Genomic DNA, 13,943 nt, shown 5'->3' on the forward strand with positions numbered 1-13,943 from the left:
ATGTGTTCTCCATGTAGAGTCGCATATGTATAATGGAGCAGGCCGCTAATTACCTTTTCTAACCAGTCGAAGCATTGTGTAACCTAAAATCAGAGAAACCAGGCTCCTGGGATGTGGCTCAGTGGCCTAGAGCACTTGTGAAAGCCAGAAGAGCTGTGCTCAGAGGTTGGGGAAGTTATTTGGTGGTTATTCGGTTATTTAATGATGGACTGCATCTGTAGGTGACCTGAGTTTAGTTCCCTGCACCACACTGGGTAGCTCACAGCTGCCTAGAACTCCAGCTACATCGTCTCCAACGTAACTTTCTGCCTTCCAAGATTAATCAAACTCATATGTATAGATCTACATGCAGGCACATATGCATAATTAAAAATAAAACCTTTACCAAGAGATGATGCAAGTTCAAATCCCTAGCACGTCCATTAAAACTCGGACTTACTGTGTACATGGATAGCCCAGGCATTAGGCAAAGATGACAGGCAAATCCCAGGAGCTTGGTGGCTAGTCACCCTTGGCAAAAAGTTGGCTTCATAAATGTGATGCCCGGTCTTAAAAGACAAGGTGGACGGTGATAGAGTAAGGCTCCTAGCATCTTCTTCTGACTTTTTTTTTAATTAGGTATTTTCCTCAATTACATTTCCAATGCTATCCCAAAAGTCCCCCACACCCTCCCTCCCCCCCACTCCCCTACCCACCCATTTCCATTTTTTGGCCCTGGCGTTCCCCTGTACTGGGGCATATAAAGTTTGCCTGACCAATGGGCCTCTCTTTCCAGTGATGGCCGACTAGGCCATCTTTTGATACATATGCAGCTAGAGTCAAGAGCTCTGGGGTACTGGTTAGTTCATAATGTTGTTCCACCTATAGGGTTGCAGATCTCTTTAGCTCCTTGGATACTTTCTCTAGCTCCTCCATTGGGGGCCCTGTGATCCATCCAATAGTTGACTGTGAGCTAGGCCCCGGCCTAGTCTCACAAGAGACAGCTATATCAGGGTCCTTTCAGCAAAATCTTGCTAGTGTATGCAATGGTGTCATCGTTTGGAGGCTAATTATGGGATGGATCCCTGGATATGGCAGTCTCTAGATGGTCCATCCTTTTGTCTCAGCTCCAAACTTTGTCTCTGTAACTCCTTTCATGGGTGTTTGTTTCCAATTCTAAGAAGGAACAAAGTGTCCACACTTTGGTCTTCGTTCTTCTGAACCCAGATGCCCCTCAACAGAGGAATGGATACAAAAGATATGGTACATTTACACAATGGAGTACTACTCAGCTATTAAAAAGAATGAATTTATGAAATTCCTAGGCAAATGGTTGGACCTGGAGGGCATCATCCTGAGTGAGGTAACCCAATCACAAAAGAACTCAAATGAAATGTACTCACTGATAAGTGGATATTAGCCCAGAAACTTAGTATAGCGAGATATAAGGTACAATATTCTTATGAGTTTTATGTGCATGATAACAGACATACTGTCACACACACATATACAATCTATTAACTATGAAGAGCCAACCATATTAATGAATTTGGATACCCAAGTTATTCTAAGTCAGATCCTTTAGCAACTGCATTGACTATCGCAGTCCAAACTCTAAAACTTGCTTTTTTGAATCTCAAATAATTGGTGTGTATTTTATGCACCACAAATAATGATGCATTTCTGAGAAATGTGTTGTCTTTTTCATTTTTATTAATATCCATTCTTTGTTTCTATTTCGTTTTAACCTGATTATTCATAATTAGTAAAAAATTTGCTTGGAAATGGGGAGAGGGGGATTAAATGGGATCAAAATTTACTGTGCATAGATGAAATTCACAAAAACCAGCCTTATCATATTTAAGAATTTTTTAAACTTAGTAATGAATAGGTCATAGACTTGCTGTTGCATCTAAACCTGTATATTAGCCATTATTCTTGAATAGCCAACTTTGAGTAAAGCTTTGGAGATCTAGGTCTCAAACATGTTACTTGTCTTCATTTGAAATAGTATAATAGCTTGGTTTCCTAAGACTCAACCTGGCCAGTTAATATTGGTGCACACAGGGAATCTTGACTGAGGCTGTCTGGTGATTTTCCATTATACAATTGCATTAGTGTCTGTGTCACCCTGGTTTGTGTTCTGAATTCACCAGGGATGATAGTATGATGTGCAATGATGACATCCCCTGGAGGGCTATCAAAATCATTACAGTTGTCTTGGTTGTCTATAAGGAGAGATGGCTCTTTGCATCAGGAATGGTATGTGTGTGCCTCTGCATGTGCATGCGCACACATCCCAGTGTGGATGCACATCCATGTGTATGGATGCAAAGGCTAGAATACATCCTGGGATATATTTCATCAGAAGACACCCTTTACAGGATCTGTCACAGCTTAGCACACCACTAAGTAGGCTAGACAGGTTGACCAGTAAACCCCCAGAGACTTATGTGTCTCTGCCTTCCTAAAGCATAAGCCACCACACCCATAAATTCCAGGGACTGAAACCAAGTAAACCCTCCTGCAACTGAGTCCTATCTGCAGACCTTGGGTTTGCAGGGCGTGTTATTTGTTTTCGTTTGGTTTGCTTTTTTTATCCATTGATAATTTTTCTCTCTTTTTTTTTCCTTTTATTGGATATTTTCTTTATTTACATTTCAAGTGTTATCCCCTTTCCAGGTTTCCCCTCCCCTCCAGAAACTCTCTATGCTATCCCCCCTTCCTTGCCTCTAAGAGGATGCTCACCCACCCACCCCCACCTTCCTGCCCTGGTAATCTCCTACCCTGGGGCATTGAACCCTCACAGGACCAAGGGTTGCTCCTCCCCCTGATGTTCAACAAGGTCATCCGGAGCCCTGGGTCCCTTCATGTGTACACTTTGATTGGTGGTCCAGTCCCTGGGAGCTCTGGGGGGGGGGGTCTGGCTGGTTGACACTTTTGCTCCCCCCATGGGGCTGCAAATTTTTAACACAAGAAATTACTTACCATTAAAACCCTGTTCTTTCACCATGAGTTTATGGAAAAGTTTAAATGACCGGAGTAGTTACAGCTAAAGTTCCTCTGTATTCAATCTGGCTTACTGTGTGAAGTTAGATTTTTATCAGTCTAAGTGATTTGGCCCTAAGTGATTTTCATTATTTTCCACTGCCCCAACATACCAAGATTAGCTGTGAATATGTTGGTAAGTGAGGATTATTAAAAATATAAAAACTAGGCAAAATATTAAGCATTCAAGCTAAACACAATTTCCTTTTCTTTGTCTTGGTATACCCGTTTTAGAGACCTGGTAATTGTCTAGTATATTTCTCTGTAGGTCTTTTATATTGAGCTACTGGCATTCCTATCTTTCTTTTTATTGACTAAATGTTTCCAGAATTCACAACAGACAGGTATAGAATTTCACACTTTGTGCCTTATAATGCTTTTTCTATGGTGGGCTTATTACTAACATCAAAAATGAGAATAGCCTGTCTTCGTTAACTTCCGAATGCATCTTCTTGCTCTTTTAACTTCCTATTTATTTATTTATTTATTTATTTATTTATTTATTTATTTGCACCATGCCCTAATGGTACCGAATGACCACTAGCAATGGCTCTGGCTACCCGAAACAAAATGTATTCCTGATGCTACTAATACTTAATGGTTTTGGTTGATGTTCTCCTGCTCAGGAAAAGCCACGGTTTTAATAGACAAGAATAAAACTGTAAACATTTTGCACAGGGTTTCTCAAGTCTGTACCGCTTGACCTCTGATGGGCGATGCCGATCATATTTTCTTTTCCGTAAATAAGCGTTGTCTCTCACACTGCCCTCTTTGTAGCCTAAGCGTTCATCTCTAACATAAAATGAGAGATTTAGTCACCATGTTTCTCGGGTTCAAAAAGGAACCGGTGGCAACAAATTGACTTTTCATTGCAACTGTAGAAGAATGTAAGCCTCCCCCTCCCTCCTCCCCTCCCTCCTCCCCTCCCCTCCCCTCCCCTCCGCCCTGACTCAGGCCGTTCCTTAGCAGTAGCAATTCAACATGTGTCACCCACTAGGGCTGTAGGCATTGGTACGTGGATCATACAGGAGGTGGTCTGAATACAAAACCTATTCTTCAAACAGTACACAGACCAATACAGACAGATCAGGGGGGAAGCAGTGACGGGTAATGTGTTTTTCTCTCCTTCTGCTCTCGGCTTCCGGGCAGGTATCTTTTCACTGTTTCTGGTTGTGCAGCCGTTGCATCTGGCCATCAAAGCAAGGTAAAATAGCTTTGCTATTGCTCTTCCTGTGTAGAATGAACCAGAGCAGATAAACCTGATAGGAAGAAAAACAGCAAAGCAGCCCCTGGCTGGCCTTGCACCTCGCACATCATTGCTTTTTTTTTTTTTTTTTTTTTTTTTGCCTACTTTGAGGCATGCCCTGAACTTGAGTTCTTTCGACTGTTGGGGTTCATTTATCTATTCCTTATGAGGGAACAGGCACTGAGCTATGAACTTTGTGAGGCAGAATATTCTGATGAAAGGAAATAGAAATTTAAGGCACAGCCAATGTCATGTCCTTTATTCGGTGCAGTTCATTTATCATTCACTGTGCATTAAAATTGAAATGTAGATAAATTTTCTTACTAAAGCCAGCCTTTAGGAAGGAAAAAAAATCAAATGAACTCCCTACTAATTTTTTTTCTGCTCTATTGTCTTATTAATGATGATTTGTTGAGAACTGCAGAAAAAAAATTTACATTTTAAGGGAAGAAAATTTTAATGAATAGTGTAAGAATTAAGATACAGTAGATTTAAGGGGTCTTCTTTCTTCTGTAATTTAAAACTTTACATTGGGCTTAACTTGGCACACGCTATGCAATGTAGACAATGATTATGTATATGAAGAAAAAAGACGCTTATGATACACATGTTCTTGTTACAGAGTATGCAATTCTGAGGTGTTTGCTTAAAATACATAATGTTTCTTGTCATTTCTGATGGACCCGAGAGAAGCTTAGTCATCATACACAGACTCGCAGGCAGGAAAGCATGCACTGTGTGTTACTATAACAGTGTGACAGAATGATCAAAAGACCTGAATACAAGTCACAGCCATTAATTGCATGCTCCTTCTTTAATAGACTTCTTGTATGCCCAGAGATTTAGAACAAATGCCCTGGTCTGGCAGCCCTGACATGCCAACTAAAGAAATGCCAGTGATTCACCCTGACATGCCAACTAAAGAAATGGCAAATGCTGTTGATAAGCAGAGAGAAGAAATGTAATCAATTTGGACACAACTGTGCAGAATAGATGGTGGTCTCCAGTGACCCCCCAAGTCTATCTTTGGCATAGCTGACCTGAGCTTTAAGTTCAAATAGAGAAAGAATCGAACCAAGGGCCAAGAGATATGTATAGCCAAGCATTCCCAGCCAGCCTGTTTATGGAAATCAATAGTCAGTATAAACGGAATACTAAGGGAAATAGCTTGACTCCTCCGGAGGGATATGGCGTCCAGTTGTTGAGTCTAACCTTTCCCTTATCCCTGCCTGCTCACAGCCTAGAATAGACTCAAGAAGAGGAATGCAGCTTAAGGAAGCTGTAGAGGGACCACACTTGGAAGGCTTACTGTCATGCTTTAAATTGGTAGGTCAGACTTTTTTCAGAAACATTTAACCTTAAACATGTATATGCTAATATTAAGTTCTTAAACGTAGGGGGAAATATAATGCTTTGCTCTCCAATCTTGTCAGTGATACAGTACTTACAATAGTAAGTAAGACTCAAAGCAAAACTTCAACAAGAGGTATCCTACTAAATTACTTTGCATAAAACAATATGAATCATTTGCTAAGGGTTTAAATTATATGTGCAGACTTCTCTAAAATACATAGAAAACTCGGAATGTGTACAAACTATAGCCTCTCCCAATATTTGTGTTCAGGTCATATCGGTGAATATTTTAATATACATAGGGCAGCATATGCGATCACAAAATCAGCCAAACATACACAGTTTCTTTGGTTCCAGCATCTGTATTGAACTAACAAATCACTTGATTTCAAGTATGATATTCACATTCCACTTTATGTATCTTTGGATTAATTGCATCTACCAAATCTCATGGAGTCATTTTATTGTTTTTTTTTTAAGTTTCCAATCATGTAGGATATGTTTCAAACTGTTTATACCCTAGAGAATTTCACCTCCAAATGTTTGCTTCTTTTTCCTATACAACGAGAATGGGAACTGAAATACTTATTACTTCTGTACTGGCTAGTTTTGTGTCAACTTGACACAGCTGGAGTTATCACAGAGAAAGGAGCTTCAGTTGAGGAAATGCCTCCATGAGATCCAACTGTAAGGCATTTTCTCAATTAGTGATCAAGGGGGAAAGGCCCCTTGTGGGTGGGACCATCTCTGGGCTGGTAGTCTTGGTTTTATAAGAGAGCAGGCTGAGCAAGCCAGGGGAGGCAAGCCAGTAAAGAACATCCCTCCATGGCCTCTGCATCAGCTCCTGCTTCCTGACCTGCATGAGTTCCAGTCCTGACTTCCTTGGTGATGGACAGCAGCATGGAAGTGTAAGCCGAATAAACCCTTTCCTCCCCAACTTGCTTCTTGGTCATGATGTTTGTGCAGGAATAGAAACCCTGACTAAGACAACTTCCTTCTCCCATCCATTAGGAATTCCTTTTACTGAGTCCTTGCTGTCATATCCCATCTATCCCAATGAGATGCATGATGGAACAGCACATGCAACTTTATTATATATATAATAAAAGCCATGCTTTAACTATCTGGATAAAACTAACCAACTGAGATGTAGTTCCTACATCTGTACACAGAGTGACATTCAGTCCCCTGTCTTCTTAACAGCAGGAGGCATCATTTTTCAATATTAAAATAGCCCATGAGAAATATCTGTTATTTTTATACAGATATGGATTTTAAAGCCATAATGTATGCTGCGCATGTATTGATTCTTATCGCTCCCTATAGCAAGATGCATTGTATATGTTTTCAATCTGATTGCTTCCAAGTAAAGCAAAATGGCCATCATTGTCCTCTTATCCAAGGTTGGGGCTCATGTTAGCTCTGTAGTCTTCCATGTCATTCCGCCGTTAGATTAGACAGATTTTATCAGAAGTTACAAGCTTCCTTTCTCCCTTCTATTAGTGTTCTTTCACTGCATCTGAATTCAGACTGGAGAGCAGCAACCCGCATTACCTTGAGCAAGGTTTCCAGAGCCCAGAGTGGAGACTACATCAATTCCATTCTTGTAATAGAGCCACACATGATCTGGGTTTCCTCAACCTATGTTGTAGAAACCTCCAATACCAATAAGTCTATGTAAAGAACACACAACTCAGTTACAATGTTTATAAGCTGCATGCCTAGATTGGGCAGATTTACCAGTGCACTGCTCAATTTCTCAGCTAGGAGATCCCTTGCTTCTCATGGCCATGTGGTTCGGCTCCATCTTCTTTCTTCCACCTCTTCCTCCATCTTCCTCTGTGTGCTCCATCTCCTTCATCACCTCTCTAAAACCTCCAGCCCCACCTTTCCCTTCCATCGCCCAATCATAGGCTCTAGCCTTTAACTGACCAGTTAAAATAGGAGACAAGTTCACAGGAAATCACCTGAGTGTGTGATCTATGCTACTCCTGTTCTTAAGAGTGGTAGCAGAATTAACATGAAAATAAAAACAACACCAGGGCAATCCACAACAAATGTGCTTAACTTACACACACACACACACACACACACACACACACACACACACACACCACATGCAACCATCTCCTTCAACTTATCCTTTGTTCTGTTCCCTCATTTTGAGGTCACTCTCTCGTGGACTCAACCTGTCACTCTCATGACTATTATTATTGTCTCCACCATTAGGAGAACACTGGCCCCATTGTTTATGCTTCTAACTTACATCCATCATTTAAAGACATGTGCATTTGGCTTCTATTTTGTCTTTATTCCTTTACTTAAACTCTTCATCTTACTCGTGTAGGGAGCTCCTCTGATACCTTTGTATTTTTTGAGGTTTAAATTTTGGTAGTAAATGGTTGCACATTTGGTAGTTAAAATCTGTTCCTCTTCAAATGGAGGTGGAGAACCCTTCAGTGGAAAAGTTGAACACTCCCCTCCTCTTCTGAGCATAACTAACAGGGCAGGAATATTGCCCCTTTTGATGTGAGCAAGTTGGAAAAAAGCTACAGAAACTATGATCGATTTCCTCTCCCAAAGTTAGACTGGGAGCCTTGTAAGTGCTCTTCATGTTAAACATATATAAGGATGTTAGGAACGGATTAAACTTTACTTTGAGAAAACAGACGCATGAATAGATAATGCAAAATCTGGAATGAGTTGACCTAAGTCGTCAACAAGTAAATGACAGGAAAATGAGTGAGATGTCACCTATTAAAAGCTACATGAGAGGCATCCCCATATATCATATTTAGACCTAAATGTAAAACAATATCCTATAATATCCTATGAAAGAGATGTTTTTAGACATTAAAGAAAATACAAATATTGATTACGAAGGTCTTACAATGAAAATTAGTGTCTAATTTTGTGATGTTATATGGAGTTAGAATTAATGATGTGATAAATACATTAGGGTCAATTAAGATACTTGTATATGGTTTAGATTTGCATAGTCATACAAGGATGGTATAATATCTCAGAAGTTTATAAATGTTTCAAAGGAAAAATGAGGAAAGGTAAATTGTTATAATTGTTGGGAAAAGTTGGTGCATCTATAGGTGTTCACTGTACTTCTGTACGGGAAAACATTGTAAGACTTTTTTCTAAAAAAAAAAAAAAAAGTAACTCTTTTTTTATTAGCTCCTTGGTTCTGATAATTCCTTTATTGCTCAGCCTGATTTGTTGTAATCTACTTTTGGTATCATGATTCATATTTAATTGCTGCTTGACATTTTTGTTTTAATCACTGCCTCATTTACAGAGAAAGAGAGAGAGAGACAGTATATATCTTGTTCAATGTTTATTTCATGTACAATTTATTTTGTCATTTAAATGTCAGGCCAGCAGCATGGCCACAGGCACAGCAGTGGTAAGGAGACAGGAGACAATTGGGAAGGAAGCCTGGCCCTCGCTTCCTCGTATTGCCCAGGTATGACTGTCTTTCAGAATAACATGGAAGCTCCTGTTACCATTCCCAGACCATGAGGACTGTGATTCACACACTCTTAAGATGAGACTCAGGGAAGCATCCTGAGAGCAAGTCATTGAAAATGTGAATTGTTTCTCAATATCAAATCCCACTGGCTGCAAACTTTGTTAACTTACTCTAGCAGTTTCTGAATGTCCATGAACTCCGCTGTTCCCATTCCTACCTCGTGTTCCACTTCCACGTTGCTGTTTTGTTTCATTTTGGTGTTTGTTTGTTTGGTGTACATATATTCATAGAAATGAAAATGTTAGAAGAGCTACATAGTTTGTTGACTCTGACATGACAGATTTTTTTCTTTTTAATAGCACAGCATCCAGCACTCCTTGGAGAGCTGGCTAATTTGCAAGCTGGGGTGAGAGTGTAGAAGGTGAGCCTTCTGTTTCTGCCGGAGCAGAAAACAATTCCCCAAAACAAGAGGATGTTATTTGTAATGGGCACAGATAGGAAATCCAATGGCCACACTTAGGAACATGGGAACAAGGAACGAAAAGTTACAGTTTTTCACGAATTTTCAAATAAACATGCAATACTACTTTCTAGTGCTATTAATTTAGTAAGTATATTCGGGAGAAAAAAAAAGTTACACATTCATGTGTCTCTCGTGCACATGAATGCCAAGTGAGGTTTTCTCTGTCCCTTACAAGGAAGAAGCACTTTCAGTCCTACATGTCAAATACACATCAACTCCTTCTCCCAGGCCTCAAGGATCTTCATGGAAGAGAAAGAAGAAACATTGCAAGAAGAGCAAGAAGTAGTCAAACTGCCCAGAGACAACACTTTCCAGCTTTTCCAACACTAAAGCTAAATGAACTGGGTAGTTGAACATAGGAACTTCCAACAAATATGAGAGCAAGGATGCGACCTGAGCGAGTTCCAACCAGACCAAGTTCAATGATGGAGTAGGGAAGGTAGGCATAGACTCTCGCCACTAGCTGAGGAGATATTAGTGTTTGATAGCTGCTATGACAGGGAGAGTCAGATTTCCCAATGATGTGAACCCCTGGTGCATGTACCACACATACCAGGACAAACCTCATTCCCTGGATAAGCCGAGCAACACACACTGAGAAATCAATATTAAAAGGAAAGGGAGAAAAAAGGAGGCTGCATCCATGAAAAGAAGGAGAAGAAGAAGAAAAGAACAAGATAGCATGTTGCCCTCTTCCTCCAGCAGCACCAGTGTGAGTGTAGGATATACTTTCTGACAAGCTGAGTGCACCCTCAGTGGGTAAATTCATAGGAGAAAACACTCACTTGGCTTGCTGAATATGGATACTCTCATCATGGCAAGTTTTGTTGTTGCTAGGGTGTCCTCTTTACATGTGAAGGGTCTTGTTGACCGGCCCTCACTCCCCCATCCCCCTGCATAATACCAGTCGCGTGACTTGAGAAAACTATTTGTAAAAATGAGCTGTCGTGTCTGTCATGGCTCTCATAGGTACAACTCTTTCAGAGGAATTGTGGTAAAACATGTAATCTATTACAAGATTATGTATAATGTGTTCGTGTGGATGGTTATGTTCCTCACAAACACACAGAGCAGGGCAGTATATTGAAAGCTTAGGCAAGCATGGATGTGACTTTCAAGCGGAATTCCTTCTATTCGGAAATTTATTCTTGCACTTAAGGTGTTAAATTGATTGGATGAATCCCCACAATAAAATTCAATGTAATTTTAAAGTTTACTTTTTTTTATAAATGGTAATCACTATATATTCAAAATCCCTTCACAATACGTACTTCCGTGTGTTTCAAAACTAAATATTAAAATCCAGATACCAAAGAGTAATCACTTCAGAGATAGTCAACAAAATACTAGATTAGGCAAGAAAATGACAGATGAGGGGGAGATGACAGATGAACAAAGAGGGGGAGGAGGAGAAGGAAAAGGAGATGAATACTAAAGCTAAACTGGTATCTATCCTACATGCAATTCCAGAAGAGAAAGCAGACATCAGGTATGCACTAGTGGCAAGTCAGCAAAGGCACACAGATCAGGTAGAAGATTATATTTCTAAAATATGAAACAGAAATCCAGATATCTGAATGCCCAGTTCTTTACAGAGCAAATACATGTAAAATAAATTACCTCTGTTGTTCCAGAGAAACCAACCAGCTCTAAACCAAAACGGCTTGGGAGTGTGAGAGCCCGGCCTAATAGGAGTTGTTTGAAGTGACAAACATTTTGTAGGTATTCTCTAAAAATTAACTCAGGTAGCAGTGAAGATTAAATTAGGAAAAACATTTTTAAAAAACCATATTTTGATTCATATTGCTACCTGGAACAGGATCCCCTCTTGATCTCAGAGCCTGCTGTGCTGTCTGGGATATACAGAACCAAGCACATGAAAGAATAAAAACAATTTGAAGACAAAGTTCGGGCTTGGAGTTGGGTTGTATACTTTAAGCTCTCCCTTGTGTCCCACCGGACAAACGGAAGCTCCATCACACTACCACGACTTTAACAGTGGGAGAGTATGGACTTTCCTGCGTCAGAAAAGTCATAAAAGTAATAAAATAGTAAAGATGTAATGAAACCATGGCATGTTGTCATCCTTAATTGTCAGCTAAGCTCGGAAGCTCTCATGCACGGGATTTCCTTCACTGACTCAAGATGCAAGTTAAAGACGTTGTTAATGCCAATAAAAACATCATTTAACATGGTGTTTGCCAAGCTTGTAAAATATTATTTAGCTTAATCCTGATCCACTGGAAACATTAATAACTCCTTGACAAACACTGTATTTGACTAAAAGATTTGGATACATGAGGTTGAAGGTACACTGATCTCATTCTACGTTTAAGAGACCTGTAATTCCTTTACAAGTTCTTGTGTGTACAGTTGTGTAGGGTGTGTGTGTGTGTGTGTGTGTGTGTGTGTGTCTGCGTGTATCTCTATGATATCATTGTATCCTTTAAGTCACCTTATCTGTTAGTCAGCATTTACAGTCATTGTGACAAATTTTATTTCCCTAAGCATAGAATTATCCTGATTGCTATTTAATTGCATCTCTACAAGGAATGATTTTCCCTGCCTTATATGAAAATTTATAATCAAACTAATAGTGTATTTCTAGGAAAAAAGTGAGATGTCATGGTAGATTTTCATTTAGTTACCTATCACCTAGATTGATCTATTTATTCTTATTTCTTACAAGATTAATCTCTCCTTGCCTTGCTGCTATTGCCTATACTTACACATTTTAATATAATATGAATCAGTATAGTACATATGTAAGTCACAAAAATAAATTTTGGAGTAAGGTAGTAAATAAATGATGGATGGATCCATAACTAGATAGATATAGATAATAAATAAATGGTTTACAGATGGCTTTGGTTGTGAGAGTAGAGTTTGCAGCTACGTGTTTTCTGCTTTGTGACTCGTTGCTGAGGAACCACTTAGAGCTAATGAGGACTCCTGGAGCATCCCTTGATATTTCATTAGTTTACAGCAAGGGTTTGCAAGATTCATGAAGTTTCTTGTTTTGTTTTGCACACCATTATAAAAGCAGGATGTTGAATCTCATTATAATGTGTAAAACATTAAGTATGTCAGAAACAATGATGAATTTTCTATGCATGACAAAAGCAAGTACTTATCTGAGCTTTATCAAATTTCCACTCATTTCTATATCCATATCGTTACAGAGAACAAGCGTGGTTATTTATTGACAGGTAGCCATAGAAATGAAGTTAGGAATAATCTACGTTTCTCTTTTGTTTCCACATTAAAATAATTCCTGTTTCAACTGTCCAATCCCAATGCTTCTGACAGCACCAGTCCTTGTAGGATGTTAGGACCTTTCTCAGCATTAACCTGGTCGCATGTCACTCATAAAATATAATTCTATAATCATCTGTTATCTGCTAATGTATTGAGACTCCATTACTAGTGCTAGTAACAGAAAGATAAAGAAGTCTATTGATCTCAACTCAGTTTATATGGAGCAAACAAATGGATGTTCATGGAAGAATCTACAAATTATATGTCTTATATCCATTCTTCTGTCATTTAAGAACAGAACCATTATTTATGTGACAGAACATGTGTGCAGCCATACAATGAAATTCCATGTGAAGAGGAAGTTAGTTCTTGCTTTTAGACTGGCCCCTTCCAGGGAGGAAGATGGGGTATTTACTAATATCAGCCGGTTCCTTCCCTATTTGCTGCTTTGATGATGGACAAAATATCTGGAGATCCCTGTCTTTAGCGTAAGATGACTTCCTATAGTAAAAGTTAGACGGGGTGGGTAAATGGGGTACTCAACTTCTCACAATGTTAGCCCAGTCACGCTTCGATAAACTGTCTTTGTTCTGTGTTTATTTCATGTCAGAAAGTGGTGCTACTCATAAGCTTCCTAGTGTATGCAGACGTTTTTGTTATGGATTGCCAGTCCCCATACTATGAAGATCATTCACTTACTGATAAAACTGAATAATTTTAAGTGAAAAAAATCAGAGGCCTGGCTGTGTAAGACTAGAGTAAAGGGAGCAAATAGAAGTCAGGACACTAGAATAGAGGAGGTAGGAAATTATATAGAATGCTCCCTAAATACACACTGATCCATCCAACGTGAACCAGTGTTCCAGAGAAGTTGAAGCTCAGGGTCTACAAAGAAAAAGATATGGACAGTATAGGATTTTAGACAGTAGCCTACGAAATGGCCTTAAAAGCTAATCTGAGAATATTAGATTCTATTTCTGACAGACTACACCATACAATGTACTTAAATATGAAATTCTAAATATATATGAAACAAAAATAAATAGTTGCAGGGC

The sequence above is a fragment of the Mus musculus genome, chromosome 16 (genome assembly GCF_000001635.26).
Source record: "Mus musculus strain C57BL/6J chromosome 16, GRCm38.p6 C57BL/6J".
NCBI lineage: Eukaryota > Metazoa > Chordata > Mammalia > Rodentia > Muridae > Mus > Mus musculus.